At 32.4% G+C, this 15,686-nt stretch overlaps 2 pseudogenes; both read left to right on the top strand.

Moving 5' to 3' along the window:
* The first annotated feature begins 120 nt into the window (after nt 1–120).
* LOC146724488 (small subunit processome component 20 homolog) lies at nt 121–5,642 on the top strand (annotated as a pseudogene).
* A 196-nt stretch (nt 5,643–5,838) lies between these two features.
* Nucleotides 5,839–6,943, top strand: LOC146724487 (uncharacterized; annotated as a pseudogene).
* The last annotated feature ends 8,743 nt before the right edge of the window (nt 6,944–15,686 follow it).

Raw genomic sequence — 15,686 nt, 5'->3', positions numbered from 1 at the left:
AATATTTTGTTTCTTTCTACTAAACCGACCTTTTGTTTTTGCACAGTTCAAAACCGTTCTCTGAAGAGTGACGGAAATCGATGTCGATGTCTTTCATACGCGTAGTGCATCGGTATGAAGATATGACGAGGAAGTAGAGACTTATTTTCAACCAACGCTACAGAAATGGAATGTCCTCAACTTAACGGAGGGCTATGTCACTTTTAAGAAGCAAATGAGGAACATTGTTACATTGCTCAATTGATTCACAAGAAGCAATATGTCATCGACACGCTTATGGAGTATTTGAAAAAGCGAGATCCCTGGTGTCTGCAGCCTATTCTAGAGTAAATATAGAAAACTGCATAGATATATTCATATATTATATCTTATATTTTTACATTTGTACGATTTGTTTCTTATAGATTAGTAGTAGCTGTAGCGAGGGATCTTCAAAAGGATTTTTACGAATACTTTCCAACATTCTTATCTGAAATGATCAATTTATTACAAACAAAAGATACAGAGCAGATAGAATATACATTTACCACTCTGGCATATCTATTTAAATTTTATGGCGATATTTAATAAGAAACGTAAGAACTGTGGTCAATCTACTGTTGCCATTATTGTCTGACACCAACCGGTCTATATAAACAGGTTTGCCGCCGAAAGTTTTGCATTTGTAGTTCGTAAGATTAAAGATAAGAGTCCTTTCTAAAATTAGTACTGCATATTTTGGAAGATAATGCAAATGGAGTATCAGGTTGCGGAAAATTATTATTTGAAGTTGTCTTTGGCATCACGGGACAATTCACTCTTGCGGAGAACAAATGTTACTGATTTATTTTAATGCTTTGCAGATCAGTCTATGAATCAGAGTCTTACTTATAAAATATTGAAAGAGATCATAAATTGCACCCTGCAAAATATACATCCTCAAAAATGTGGTATTATGTGGAACGTTATATTAAAAGTAATAGATATTTTTTAGCGAACAATCGAAGCAATCGTTGAAATCTTCCGAAAGAGAAGACGCGTTAGTTTTATTTCTACGTCTTATACATATAATTATTAGTTATAAAAATGGAAGTTTTTAATCGATACTATATCTCTGATAAAAAAATTAATTGTTTATAATGGACACATTAAATGAAGATAATATTTGCAAGAGGTGATTAATGTGTCTGTGCTATTCTCTTGGCATCCAATGTCAAATTAATGCAAGAAAATTCGAGTCAACTGTTGTTGAAAATATGGCGGTGACAATACAAAATTATTGTACTTTGCTGTTGAAAAGTTGATGCACTATTCTTCATTTGAAACCTTAGTCTTACCTCATGCATTACGTCGAATTATCTCTATTGGATTTGACAGTGAACGTTGCTTCTCTTTGCCAAAATAATTCTTGTCAAAGCATCACCTTGCCTTAATGGTATAAGTTTGAACAAATGGAAAAATATATATTAGACATACGAAATATCAGAGTTGAAAACATCGATTATTCTCGTCGGAATTGAGGACATTATCTACTGATTCTGTTTCGTTCGATGCAATGAGGATATTGATAATTTTACCGCACCTAAAACCATTGCACGAAGAATTTAAAACTGCTTTAAAAACTGGATGTTATTTACGTATCAAAAATGCTGGAATACGATAAAAGTATAGAAGATGCTGCAAGCCTCAATAGAACTAGTTTTATATTTTTATTAATGCTAGAATCGATAATCATATATTAGAGCCGAGTGAGCTTCACGAGTTTTTTGTAAAATCCAACATAACAATAGCTGATCTTATTAACAAATATCACGATAACAAGTACATCATAAACGCGATAATCTCTGCTTGACATATTTCGTTGCCTCAGAGTTCACTCCAAAATATATCAATTTCCCCAGTTTTCGATACATTAAATAACAATATAGTGAAGAGGCTGAGTTCGCCTTACAGTAATACTCGATTGATCGTAGCACACTTATATTCTTTATTGGTAACGTTGATGATCTGAGAGGGCTTTGATAACGCAGGATGATGGCAACACAGGCAAAACTGCCATGGAACTTGTCTATTTGGTAGAATGTGAATCCGCAACAGTACAAAACTATCGTGCCAAATTATTGCATTTGCAAGCTTTAGGATTTCAGAATCAGGCGAAACTAATTTAAATTCAAGATATTACGAATTCCCATTGCGTTGCCTGATCGCTAATCTATATGTCAATTTCTCTCTGCTCGGCAACCTGAAGTATAGTCTAGCTAGTTACGGCAACCCAAAAAAATGTCCACAGTTCTGGCCGACGTTTCTGGCCGAATTAACGTCCAACAGTGTGCCAGAAGTTGAATCGAGATCGTTGTTCGATTGCGACGTCATCTCCTCGTTGGAGATCCAGAATAGAGAAGCGCAACGACAAGCCCCGACTTCGAAAATTACAAGATACTCCTCTGGAAATGTATGACGCACTTCTCCCATTACGCCGAGACGAAGAATAGAGATTAACTGGATTGTTTATCGATTTTATAAATACAAATTCTTTAAATCTAACTCCGAAGATGGCAAGTATTGCAATATCAAGAAGCGCAAGTGCGGAATCGACATAAATAATGACATGAATGATAATGAAGAAGAAGAAAGAAGAAGACGAAGAAGAGGAAGAACGGATTGAAATATAAAGACTACTCAAGTGGATGCGAAGAGTAGAAATTACAAGGTGATGAAACATCTACTTGCTCAGATGGAGATATTGAAAAAGTGTCAAATCCAAAGATGTTGCACAGAGAATCAGAGATGCGTCAGATTTACTTGGACCTACTCTGTTCGAAAAATGCCGACATACAGAAAGCCGCCTTAAATTGTCTCTTTCGTATAAGCACGAGTATCTTTTGCCATACAAGGAATCGTTATACGGTTTGATAAACGAGAAGAATCTGAAGAACGAGCTCGCGCGTTTTAAACTGGATCGAGAGAGTGATGTAATAAAGGAGATGCATCGGTGAGAATCTCATACCGATTATAATGAGAATTATCTATGCGAAAATGCTTATGAAGACCGGTATAAGAACCGGGGGGAAGGCCGGCGGATTTACACGGCGGAAAATGGTACTGCGTTTCCTAGGTGGCACCCAGGAGGACGAGATGATTGTATTCGTCAAAAGGGCCTTTCGACCCTTCAAAGCGTACGTGTCGCTGGAAGTGGAAGAAGACGAGGCGTTCGATTGAAGCGATACACCGAGAACATCGTCGACGCGGATCGATCTGGATAACGTTATGCCACCTAAACGTATGCAAAGCGCTGTGAATCTGCTAGGGATAGTGATGGAACAGTTCGGCGGGAAGATGTCGACAAGACTGTTGCCGCGTTTGCTCAGGATATTGATCTGCATCCTGGCGGAGGTGATCGGAATTCTAAGTAGATCGGACGAGATTTATCCAGGATACCTGTCGGCGATCAAGAACGTGCGAACCAGTGCATAGGCATCTTGGCAAGATTTTTCGTGCATTTCGAGGACTACGACTGGAAGCGACACGAGATCGACGCGGTCTACCACGTCGCGATATTTCCCCAGTTGCAGAAATTACCAGTTGAGGGTATACACAGTCCCACGGCCTTGTTGAAGCTGTTCATGGCATGGGGTCAAAATCCACGGTATCATCCATTGTTCGTGAAACATCGAGAGGACGACGAGTCGATCAGCCCTCTTCCTACATCGTGCAACTGCTCTTGAATCCCAAAACACACCAGTCTGTCGTCAACGCTATTTTGGAAATTTTTGAGAAATTACTGACGTTAAAGGATTACGGACAATCGAACGAGGATAGCATGCAAGTAGATAATCCGCCGTCCTTACCACTAATACCAATACTGACGAATCTGCTTGATAAGGAAAGAACATACCGAACGGGATCAATTATGGCTCCTCCATCCTTCTGCCGCATATCCCTCGCATTTTGGAATTTATCAGAAAAAAAACTGGAGAAATCCAACAGAGGCATAAACAGACCGAATGCTCATATTGTCGCGAATCCCCGAATTTGTCACGGACGCTGAGACGTGCGACACAGTGTTGAAACTGATACTGCCTGTTTTAGTGAAGAAGGCTGCAATTGGCAATAACGAAGAAGCTATCGGGGAGCTTACGACGACCGTGATGAAATCTCGTAAAACTTGCGAACAAGCCGGAGACTCACGTGCGTGCTATCGCACCGCTAATGGGTCTTGTATCGGACGTGTCAGCTCGCAAACTTCTTCTGCAGCTGTACGGCGCCATCGCCGAGAAGTCCTCGGAGGAGGGGTCGCGAGACTATGACACGAGATCGCGATATCCTGATTGCGCTCAACGCGTGGGATCGCAGGTGGATCGATTCAGCCTGACTTTCAGAGAAGACTGGACGCCTTCGACGAAATTAAAGGTTGACTGAGAAAAACGCGATCACCCTGGAATTCGGCGTGATTGTGATACACAACTGCTTTCACTTTCTGAAGACCGAGTCGGATCTGGCGATGAGAGATTGCGCCGGTCAGTGCTTAAAAAAATCGTGGGATCTAGATTGGCGAAGGAACACCAGACTAATCTTCTAACAGACGTTATCTGATGGACGACACAATTCTGGCGCTTACGAGAAAGGGGATCACGAGCAGAAACGAGACTATTCGTCTGCAATCGATAGCCTTTTTAGGACACATGGGTCTGGAATGCGCGGATGTGCACCTATCTTGCGAGACATGTCATTATTAACTAATCCAACCGATCCCGAGGTCGATTTCTTCGAGAATATGCAGCATTTGCAGTTGCACAGACGAGCTCGTGCGTTCTTGAAGTTCTGTACACTCGCCAAGACGTTACGGAAACCGTTCAATTCTCGAACCTTGACGCAATTCATCCTTCCCCTATGCTCTTCTTATCTATGCAACGAGGCTTTCATTAATAAAAATAGCCTCATCGACGCCGCCATCGAAACTGTCGGGGTGGTCTGCAGGACTTTTACCGTGGCATCATTACGAGATCATCTGAGACATTATTTGAATAAACTGAAGAGATCCATAGAGTTTCAGAAACAACTCATTAGAATAGTAGTAGCAATATTAGATTCGTTCCATTACGACTTCTCAAAGTATAAAGAAGTGCAAAAGATCTTCTCGGCAGGAACCAAGATGATGCCACTGTGATTAGCGAAGAGAAAACTAATGAATCGATCGGCGAGGAGAAAACAAAAATGAAGCGATTGATGAAGAAAAAAACTAATGAAGCGATCGGTGAAGATGCGATTTTGGAGGATGAAAAGAACGGAAGAAATATTGGAGGAAGCGCTAAATGATGAAAACGTCGAGAATATTGAAGAAGTAGAAGGAGATACTGAAGCAGCGAAGGAGATTTACTAATCGAAAGGCAGACGTTACTTTCGCAAAGCGGAGCGAAGAAAGTCTATGTTCAGTATATCGCATGGTTTGTTACCCCAACTGCTTCGATCTATCACAGCTAGAACGCGACAGGACAGCAGTCATAAGCTCAACAAGAAGAAAATTTGCGTCCGAAACGGAGGAAAATGATTTGATGAGAGTTCCCATCGCTCTTGCGCTTGTTAAATTATTACAGAAACCCCGGGATATTTTGGACGAAAACCCTTTCCGGGGAATTTTATATTCATTAGCGTATATTTACTAATTAGGAGCAAAAATCTCTATTTTATCGGTTGTAATTTTTTCTGTTTTTTTTTTTAAAGTTTATTTTTTTAAATTTGTGGAATTAAATTTGAAAAATAAATTTTTTTTAACATAGAACATTCTGATAAAGTTGTTATTATTTTATTTTTTTGTATTTTTTTTAAAATTTTTTATAAAAGTGTTTTTTTTAAATCGCGATGGAGTCAATTCGCGTAAAAGTGAACACTGAAAAAAATTATGAAAAATTTAGGACCAAAATATCTTCATCATTTCTAAAAGAAATGATGTTTTTAACAAGGGTTTTTTCAAGTGCCTTTGGAACAAATACAGCCCCGTTTTTATTGCACTAAGCCATATTTCAGAAATTCGACTTTAATCATAATTACAAAGTATTAATTCGTAAGATTTATTTATTACAAGCTTAATGTTGTGTTTTGCAATTTTTTAATATTCAAAGTTTATTTTCCAAATTTAAAATTTTGTATTGTGTATTTCCCAATTAAAAATTTCTAAAAAGAAATACATTTAAAAATCTTTTTTTTTTTAAATAAACCAAACCACGGGCAAGTAAAAAATTTTTTTACCAAAAAATTTTTTATAATTCAGAATCAAAATTTTTTGTTAAAAAAAAAAAAAAAAAATTTTTTAATGTTGTAATTTCAAAACACATTTATATACTTTTGAAAAATTTTTTATCAATTAGTAAACAAAATAAAATTTATAAAAAAATTTTCGTATCTTGGAAATTAACTAATTTTACACAGGTATCAAATCGTTTTTTGGTTTAACGGGAAAAAAAGGAGAATCTGGTACGTTAAAAATGTGTCAAAAAGCAAGGAGCAAAAAAGCTTCGACATTCCATAATTACAGAGTTTAAAACGGAATCTTGTTTTTTGGATTTAATCATGCCGTTGAAAAAGTGCTGTGAAAACGCATCTACAACGATAAACAAAGTTCGAAGCTTCGAAGAACCTGGGATTGGGGGGGTAACTTTTAAAATACTACGGAAAATGCTCATATTTCTCAGGGATATCTCAAAGATACCGTTTCGCCGGAAAAAGACGAAAAAAAAGTTTTGGGAAAGAGAAAACGAATATTGTGCCGCCCAATCAAACGTTTCATCATACCCCCCCGCACCCAAAAACAAATGGGTTTTAAACCCACAGCAAAAACCCACAGGCACAAAAATTTTCACGTAATGAAAATTGGTTTGAAAGTTAAATACTATTAAAACGAAAAAATTTCTTTACGGAATACAAACCCTATTTGGAACCCTTTGTATCGGTTTTGGCGATTTTTTAATTTCCATCACGTTAAGCTGTGTACCTGGCCCTTGCAATGTTTAAACGGATGCTGAAGATGGATTTAAAACTTCGAATTGGCATCGATTTTCGGGAAATCTGAAAGCCATTTCGTATTTACAAAATACGCTGTCGCGGGTTTAAAGCAAGGGAAAAACTTATTCGTGATGGCAATCAAATGCTGTCCGTGATTGTTGCGACGGGAAATTTTCAGATCACCCCGATCATTTTGGAAGATCCTATTTTATACGCGGAACAGGTCTGACACAGCGATAAAAAAAGACGCTTTTTAAATTTGCTCAAGGGCTTTTCATCAAAAAATGACGTTCCTGAAATGCATGTGTCATGGAAAAAGGCTTAAAAAAGCATTACCGGATTGGAGCACGTTAGATTGCAATCGGTTTCTTATTTAACGTATTGATGGAATATCCATTGGAAAAACATTTAGACAAAAACATATCTTTTTCTAAAACAATTGATTTCGAGCAAAACCCAGGTCGTTGACCAGGGGAGATGATTCTACTAGTCACAGGATTCCGTTAAAATTTAAATTTAAAAAGAGGGAGATTATATTTTTAATGACGGCCCAAGTTTAAATGACACGATGATCCGACCGCCGAAAAACTTTGTGCAAAGTTAACAGAAATACTCCCCGGATATCCACAATGAAAAAAATAAGTATTCGACAAGGGCCCGTTCAGGGGGTAGGAATCCCTAAAACCGAACTTTTGGGGGAACATTAGCGGCTTTTTGACTTTTGAAAAACGAATTTGATTCACGAACCCCCCTTTTCCGGGTTTTTTTGAAGCATTTTCACGCAAATGCCCCCTTTTTTGGCAATGCGTCTGGAATATCTATGAAGTTAAACAAAAAAACCCCCGCTTCAGAAAAATGAAAGGATTTAGAAAGAGCAAAAGATCATCTTTTAATTAAATTTTTTACTTTTATTTTTTAAAGATAGCACGTTACAATCATTATAAACGAATAAAATAAAAAAGTTTCCACGATTCTTTCCCGGTAAGAAACTTCATTAAACAAAAACCCTTTTTTTCCCGAAGTCCATATATTTATTTTATTTCCAAAATATAGTCAATTTTTTGGGTCCTCCCCCCCAATTTTGGGTTCGATTATCTGCCGCACAATTATTGGATTTATTTTGATACTCTGGCTTTTGATAAAATTTTGACGCTTTTAAATAATCCGAAAATGACGAAACAAGGGGAACATGTACTAAACCTATCGAAATTTAAAAAGTTTGATTTTAGATTTAATAGCGAAACTTACCCAGATTAATTTAAAGATTAGAGATAATTTGTGAAAATTAAATTTTTACGCACAAATATTAAAATCAATGAAAATATGGATGTGCAAGGTAAAACAGGATGAAAAAATACAGCAAAGGATAGCAAAATTTTCTTTTTTTGGGTATCAAAAATTTGGAAAAAAAGGTTAAGTAGAGATAACCAAGCCCCAAAAATCGACTCTGAAAAATTTATTTTTTTCTGATTTTTTTCTATGTGAAAATTTTATATACACAGAAATTTATGAATTCTCATTTTCAGGAACGCACATTCAAATTTTTTGCGGTGAGTAACTACAATCCCATGGAAAATTAAAAGCGATTTTTAGTATCTGTCCCCATTTACGAAGTAGCAAAAACAGAAGAAACAAATTTTAAATTGTCGACAGTAAAGAAGTTTGCAGATTAAAAAATCTTGGGAAAAATGAAAAAATATTTAAATTATTAAATCGATACAAAAAAAATTGCTTTAAAGAAGCAGAGAGGAGAAAATTTCGCACACAACGGGTAAATTCACTTATTTTTATCTTTTATTTTTGAAAAAATTTTTTACAGAGATAAAAAAAATTTTTGGATCAATAAAAAAATTTAAATATACAGAATTTTTAATTTTGTATTTAAACCCTGATCTAGCCCAAGGCAAAGGGTAGACAACAAAAAAAGAAAAAATCAAAAAAAAAAGGAAAAAATAAAAATATAAAAAAAATAAAGTAGTCAAAAAACGCAAAAAAAAAGAAAACCAGCGAATTAAATCGAATTTATAAAAATTACAATTTCACAATATTAATTACATTTGAAAATTTGAAAAAATATATGTGTAAAAATTATTGTAACATTTTTAAAAATATACAAAAGTATAACAATTCAATTGTAAATTTTTATAAGTGTAAAGTTAAAAATAAAGACTTAAGTAAATATAAGGGAAAAGAAATAGTTTATATTTTAAGTTTTAATTGTGTATTTATTTTATATCTTTTTTTATATTAAAATAATTATAGATTTATAGATATTTAGAACTTTTTGAAAAAATTATAAATTTTTAAAAATTTTTTTTAACAAAATTTAAAAAAATGGGCGAAAAAATTTTAAAAATTTTATTATTTTTATAAAATTTTTTATAAATTTCTTTTAATTTTGTTTTATTTTTTTTTTTTATTGTTTTATTTTCAATTACATTTTTTTTTGTCCCTTTAAAAAAACTATGATCTATCGCAAAAAAATATTATGAAAATTTTAATTTTACAGAAAAATTTTGGAGAAATTATTTTTGAAAATAAAAAAAATTTAATTTTTTGGAACGATTGAAAATGTTGGGGAGCGTGAAAAATTTTTTTTGGTTTTGGGTTCCTTTTTTGCACGAAAATACTGGCACAGAAAAAGACAGATCCCCAAAAGGTCTGATAAGGAGAGACAGCATTTCTCACTGTTTTCAGCCCATATCTAGTAGTGTCATGCAGTAACATTAATCTTCCCAAATAAGAGGTCTATGCTCATGAACTCGTCCGGCGGAGTACGAGATTTACTTTTCTAGCGTTCGCGTATTTCGGAAAGGACAAAATTTTTATGATGTTAAAAATAAAAAATAAAAAAAATATAACCTCCCTATTATAATTATTTTTAAAAATGTTTCTTTATTTTCATCAAGTCAAGTGTTAATTAATTTTTATTTTTTTAAAAATTTAATTTTAATTTTATTTTATTTTAAATAGGGAAAAAATACTAATAGTATACTTTTTATAATGAATTAAAAATTTTTCGGACAAAATTAAAATTTTTTTTAATATAAAAAAGGTTTTCAAAATTATTTTTTTTAAAATTTTAAATTATTTTAAAAGAGCCGAAATCTTTAACACAAAATAAAGTTTTTGTCATCCAATAATTCGAAATTAAATATATTTAATTTATTAATTTTAAAAAATACAAATTAAAAATTAAAGGTCAAAAAAATTTTGAACAAAATTTTTTAAATTCTTATAAAAACGATACCCGCGTGATAGTATTTCTGTACAAAATAAAGAAAAAATAAATTACTCATAAAAAATAAAAAATAATTAAAAAATTTATATTATATATGTAATAAAAAAAACATTTTAAAAAAAAAAATTCAAAAAATTAAGTTTTAAAAATGTATTATTTTTATTAAATCTGTTTTTTAAAAATGTTTTATAACTTAAAACTTGACTTGACTAACTAGAAAAATTTTATTTAATTATTACGAGGTTGAGTAAAAAATGTTTTATTAATTATATAAAATTAATTTAAAAATTCTTTAAAATTTTTAATCTTTTTGATTAATTTAATTTACTCTAATTTTTTGTACGAGAAAAATATATAGGGTATACTTTTTTAAAATTAATTAATAATTTGTTTAAAAATTTTTAATTTGACCTTTTAATTTTAATTTTTTATTTATTAAAATTAAAAATAAATATATCTTAATGCGAATTATAGGAAAAAAAAAAAACCCCTATGTTGAAAGATTTCGGAAAACTTTTCTATAAAATAATTAAAATTAAAAAAAAATAAAATTTTTTGAAACTTTTATATTATTAAAAAATTTTTAATTCGTTCCCGAATAAAATTATTAAAAAAACGATCGTGAATTATTTTTTTCATAAAAAATGAAGAAAAAATTTAAATTAATTTATTAAAAAACTAAAAGAATTAAACGACTTAGATTAGATGATAAATAATAAAACATTTTTTTTAAAAAAAGATTCAATAATAAGGTCGGGTTATAATTTTTTTTTTTTATTTATAAATTATGGCTTTTAAGCCATCATCTCTTTCGCTCTCTGTTTTGCTTCATGGGCAAGTCACAAAATATGATACTTAGTTCTACTTCAACTCTCGAGAATCTGAAAAAAAACGAAACTCGGTCCAATACAGGGGTCCGGGTAATAACAGACCAATGATTACAAATGGATTTTTGGGTAAATTTTGGGGAACGATTTTTCCTCAGGAAAATGTAAAAAAAGGAATATTTTTTTAAACTTTCCAATCTTTGTAAATTTGATTTTATAACAAGCTTAAAATTTTAAAATTTTATTATAGAAATCTACCTGAAATTAAAATGAAAAATTTAAATTTATGTTAATTTTAAAATCCAAAACGTTTAGTTTTAAAAACCCCTTTTTTTTTAATCGTTATAACTCAAAAAATTTTTGCTTCTCAACTTTTTGCAAAGGGAAAAAACGCCCAAAAATTGGGGCCAGGAATCCCCCCTTAATCTTGTCCGTTATTTACCGGACACCTTGTATATTTATATAAAAGGTATGCACGTCAGAAGTTGGAGCTTCGGGATAAGTAAAAAAAATTGCGTTTTTTCTTTGTTTTTATCTTTTAAACCGGTTTTAAATTTTTCAACTTTTTTTGGTTTTTTTTTTAAAAAGGCCTCTTTTCAAAAAATCTGTTTTAAAAAGATCTCTCGCGAGAAAAATTTCGAAAACTAAATTTTTTTAAATTTTTTATTTTATTTTTTGAAAACCCCGGGTTTTTTCAAAAAAATTTTTTTTTTTTTAAAAATTTTTAATTTTTATTCCCAAATTAATTTATCACAACTTACCTTCCCCCATTGATCTTTTGCGGTTTCAGTATACGTTTTTTTTAAGTATTACTGAAAATTTTATTGTGAATTAATTGGAGTGATTTAAAAAATTTTTAAAATTTTCGTTGAAATTGTTGATTTTTCAAAAAATTCGAGATTGCGGAAATTGGTGTTTTTGGGGTTTTTTCCGTTCGCGGCAGGGGTTTTTTTTTTATTGCAAGTGTTTTTTTTTTTTTAAAAAAAAGATAATAAAAATGTGAAAAATCACGAATTTGACAGATGTGCAATATATGAAATTGTAATAAAATAAATTTATATCATAAAAATTGTAAATTTTTTCAATTTTTTAAACTGGAAAAGTTTTTACTTTTGGAAAGAAACTGCGGTAAGTAAAAAATAAAAAAATTCTTGAAAACTTAAAAAAATTTGATAACGAAAAAAGGTGCTTTGAAAAAAAGGGAAATTTAAAAAATTGCACTAATAAAGGGGCTTATAATAGTGAGCCTGGCGGATGAAAGGGGTTATATCAAAATTTAAAATAGAATGGGAAATTAACCCCAATTTAAGTCTTAAAAATGCCCAAGAAATTTTTTGTACCTGTGAAAATTTTTTGGGGAAATTTTTAATCGAAAAATTTAAAATTTTCAAAGCGTTTACATCATTTTTCGAAGGTACATATACCCTATTTATTTTTTATATTTTATTTAAACCCCTTATAAAAATTTATTATGAACGCCAATTTATAAATTTTTTGAGATTAACATTTTTTTCGAAATTTAAATTACTTTTATTATAGTATTTTAAATACTCAAAATAAGTGATTATTGGCGTATGATAAAATTTTACAAAAGAATAAGGAGCCTTTTAAATTTTATGTAAAAAAAATTTCAAGTAATTTTTTTTAAAAAAATTTAAATTAAAAATTTAAATTTAAAAAAAATTTTTTTAAAACTGTGTTATATCAATTTTAAAAACGTGATTTTTTCAAAAAAAAAACATTTTTTGTGTAAAAAATAATTTTTTTTATTTAATAAATTTTTTTAAAATATAGCATATATTAAAATTCTCTCCCCTCCTCTCTCTCTCTTCTCTCTCCCCCCAAAAACACACCCACAAACCCACACAAAAAAACACAACCGGGGGCCAAAACTCCAAATTTGGGCTATGATCAATTTGCCCGGATTTTTCACCAGGGGAAAGTTGTTGGTAATGTCAAAAGAAATTTTTCCGGACTTGCACCGGGGCAAAGTCTTTGGCGAGCACGAAATTTTCACGGGCTCGAACCAGGGGCAAAGCTTTTTGGTTTAAGTCTACGAATTTAGACGGGCTCGCCAGGGGAAAGTGTGTCGGTAAGGGGCAAAATCTATCGAACGAAGATGGCGGGCTCTTCTTTTGGCAGGTTTTGGGGACTGTCTATTAAACTGTGGTACTGGCACTATGACTCAGCCAGGTACTGTTTACAGCGTTCCTTTTTTAAATTTTTTGCAAATTTTAAACTATCAAAATAGTAAAACGGAACGCATACAGACTTTTAGCGATTTTAACACCCTTTTTTGCTAATAAACATCGATTGAAAAATTGGTGAAAGGAAATACCATTATTGATTAATTACATATAATTAATCGAGAAAAATAGTTCGAGTGAGTCATCAAGTGAAAGCGATTTTAAAAGGAATTAAAAAATGAAAGAGACACAAAATTAAATAACTAGAAAAAAATGTAAAAATTACGTTAAAATATTTATCATTATATTTAGTATGGGAAATTTAAAAATTTGTTCCCCCGTACACAGGGGTACCTCTTGATTTCGCGAGGCTTTACTCGCGGTTGCAGTAATGCAACAGGGAAAAAAACGTCAAAATTAATGACGTCATATATCAGAAGATTTTGCAGTGCAGCTATCAACGGGAAAGCTATTTTTTTTTATAGTATGTCGTACTTGCAGTGCATAAGGGGCACCCATAACCCGAAAAATTCAGTTGGGAAAGATAAAATTTATTATACTCACAGATTTTTAGAAGATGCCCAAAGGCCCCTAAAGAAGAGACGCCCTCTTTGTGCGATAGACTTTCCCCTTACCCCACCCCTTCCCTGGTTCGGTCCGGCTAAAATTTTGACTTTAACCAAAAACTTTTTCCTGGTTCGAGTCCGGCTAAATTGTAGCTCGACCAGAGAGAAGGATGAGAGTGGTCTCCTTCGATTTAGCTGCAACCCGGGAATTTAAAGGCCTTAGTGCACAAAAAGTGCAAAATTAAAAAACGTAGCCAGTGCCGATGCTCCGGTGGGGAACAGGCTTGGCACGGGACGGGGTTTATTTCCCTCTATGTGAAAAGATGAGGCCAGTAAAACGTAGGTTTAAAAGGGGATGAGTTCAGACCTCGCAGGGCCAATTTTTTTTTTTTTTTTTTTATACGACTATATTTGGCAATTTAAAAAATCCTTTTATTATTTTGGGAAAAAAGAGATAAAATGCATTTTCAAGCGTACGCGAGAAAAACGAAATCAAAAAAAAAAGTGCCGTTAAAAAACATATGGGGAATAGAGGTTTTAAACGAAGAGCGGTGGGGTGCGTTAAGGGGCTAAAACCACCCTCAGGTTAAGGTCGATTCTCAAGGGGGATTTTTTTTTTAATATTTTTTTTTTTTAAATAAAATTTTTTTACCATAAAATGTAATTTTAAACCAAAAAAAAGTAAATAACACGATTTTTACTTATAACAGTTATTTCAAAAAAGCTTTTTCTTTTCCCCAAAAAACCGTGAAAAGCCGTTGTAGAATAGCGTATGCGATAGGAACTTTTATGAAACTGTTTTTTAAAAATTTTCCCATTTATGTGGTTTGCTGTCGTTTAAAAAGCAAAATTCAATAATCCATTAATATTTTTTCGAATAAAAAAAGCCCAAAATAAAGGGTTTTTGTTTTTTCCCTTTTAAAGTTTTTAATTTTTGAATTGCCATGGATGGGAAGCCTATTTTTCGGAGTTGGAACGTTTTTTGATCTCGATACTCGGGGCTCGGGCCCCCTTATTTTTCGCTCATTCCAACTGCGGTGCGGAGGAGAAACGAGACGGGAGTATAGAGCGAGCAGGGACCATATCAAAAAAAAGTTCCGAACTCTCGAACAATAGGTCCCCTCCATGGCAATTACAAAAATAAACATCTTATAAGTGAAAAACTAAAACCCTTTATTTTTCATTTTTTTCTATTTAAAAAAAATATTAATGGGTTTGAGATTTTTGCGATTTTAAAAGACACCAACCGACATAAATCGGATAATTTTTTAAATTAAAAAGATAATTACAAGTTCCCATGCAACGCTATTCTAAGACGGTTTTTACGGGTTTTTTAGGGAAAGAAAAAAAGCATTTTTTTAATATACGTGTTTAAAGTAAAAAAATGTGTTATTTACATTTTTTTTGTGTAAAAAAAACATTTTTTGTAAAAAAAAATTTTTTTTAAAATAAAAAAATATTTAAAAAAAAAAACCACTCCTGGAAACGAACCTCTAACTCGACGGTAGGTCTACCCCTTAACGCACGCCCACGCTCTTCGAAAACGCTCTATTCCCAAAGTATTTTCGGCATATTTTTTTGATTTCGATTTTTTCGCGACCTTGAAAATGCATTTTATCTCTTTTTTCCACAAAATAAAAAGGGTTCATTAAAATTTACAAAATAGTCGTACTAAAAAAAAAAAAAAAAAAAAAATTGGGCCCGCGAGGTCTCGAATCATCTCCTTTAACAAAGTCGGGGGACGGCGCTATCTGTGCAATAGAAGGAACGAACCACGTACCGTGCACATGCGTTACCACGGGGATGGCCATGGTACGTAGTTTAATGTGCACGTTTTTTTGGGACATAGAGGCGCTTTGAAATTTCCCGGTTTTCAGCTAAATCGAGG

Source organism: Nylanderia fulva, unplaced genomic scaffold (genome assembly GCF_048542155.1).
Source record: "Nylanderia fulva isolate GAGA-0341 unplaced genomic scaffold, ASM4854215v1 Scaffold1292, whole genome shotgun sequence".
NCBI classification, from domain to species: Eukaryota; Metazoa; Arthropoda; class Insecta; order Hymenoptera; family Formicidae; genus Nylanderia; species Nylanderia fulva.
This window is presented reverse-complemented; position numbering and strand designations above follow the sequence as displayed.